Raw genomic sequence first — 1,599 nt, 5'->3', positions numbered from 1 at the left:
CAGGGGTGCGCAGGGGTGTTTCGGGGTCTGCGGCGCCGATGGGGTCGCGGCACTCCCATAGCCATCAGGGGACGGCCGACGCTCTCGGTTGTAGGCTGGATGCTGGAAGCCGAAAGCTGGAGCTTGCTCGCGAAGCTTGCGAAGGGTGAGACAGTTGCCGCCCCCCGCCGCTTCGATCGAGGGTGGCGCACTCTTCGCAGCTTCGCCTGCACGTCTGTCTCGTCACGTCGACGCTCTGCACCCTCCTTACCGTCGTACGTGCACACGCACGCCTTATTTACTCGGCCACCGGGTATTGTACGGTATACTTTCGGCGACTCTACGCGTGCCGAGATGCTTTTAACCCTTTCGGTAACAGTGGGATGCCCAGGGACCAACCTTAAGAATTTCCATGTCTTAGCCTTATCACAGATTATTCGCAACTTCGAGTAATCTTTGTTGCTTCGTATGAGTGTTAAAATATCGAAGTAACAAGTTTGGGACAGAATCGGCGATTTTTTTTTTTCTGATTTCACATCCGTCATGTTGGATTTGAAATTATTAAATTCAGACTTCAGATTCGTAATCGACGAGCCTGGAAAACCACCGGTAACAATATTCAGGTCAAAATGTTGAGTTGAAAAATGGGTGACTGTGAGGGTTAAATACAGTCATGACTGCTAAATTTCACAAATGTTGCAGGTAGCTTTTAATAGCTTTCTTTTTTTTTGTTTCACACTCGCGCGGGTGGGTATAATTTTGTTAGGGTGAAGATCACGATATTCGAAAACCCCGTCAAGTGCGTCGATGGATTTTCCTGATATCTGAAGCTTGATTTAGATCGTTGGTCAAGGTAAAAGGGTCAAAAAATCCAATTTTCAAACAGTAAAAAATAATTTAATCCGTATAAGAATTAGACTCATCTAGGACTAGGCCATTCTATTTTTTGACCCTCTGACCCTATTTCTTTGTCAGGAATCGATTTCCGTTATGGTAAAAATATACAAATTCCAACTTTTTTTTTTTGTGCAACAAGAAATCACTCAGTTTTTATTTTATAATAAGCTGTAGGAGATCCTGATTTCGATTATCCCAATCGTTCTTCAACTCGCTGAAAATAAGCTGATATGCCCTGTGAAGAAAGGACACTTTGGCAAAATGTATTTCATCAGAATTATTCTCCGAACGGATTGCATTTCTTTTTTTATCGAAATTTACCAGTTTTCTTCTCTTTTTCAATCAGAATTGAAACATCTTCCTACGATATTGATTTCAGCAATAATTTGTTTCACAGTCATCGAATTATAGATCAACGTACAGCAGCTTCTTGGAAATTTCTGACATGCGAATTATTTTTACGAAAACTTCTAAAAGAAAATCTCTCAAATTAGTCCGATTAATTGAACGTTATTGTAATTCTTATTCAAGCGGTTTTGTGACTTATTCCAATTTTCGCAAGATCGTATCTTCGTGACTAATTGCTCAGTTCGGAATTAACAAATCTTTGTAGCTTATATTCCAATTTTCGCTACATCATCTTAAAGCTCAGTTTGCAAGAATTAAGAATCCATTTAATCGAGCTTGAAATATTCTCATATTTCTGGAAACAGTGTTTTGGTA

Source organism: Neodiprion fabricii, chromosome 1 (assembly GCF_021155785.1).
Source record: "Neodiprion fabricii isolate iyNeoFabr1 chromosome 1, iyNeoFabr1.1, whole genome shotgun sequence".
In the NCBI taxonomy this organism is placed as follows: Eukaryota; Metazoa; Arthropoda; class Insecta; order Hymenoptera; family Diprionidae; genus Neodiprion; species Neodiprion fabricii.
Note: the sequence above shows the minus strand (reverse complement) of the source record.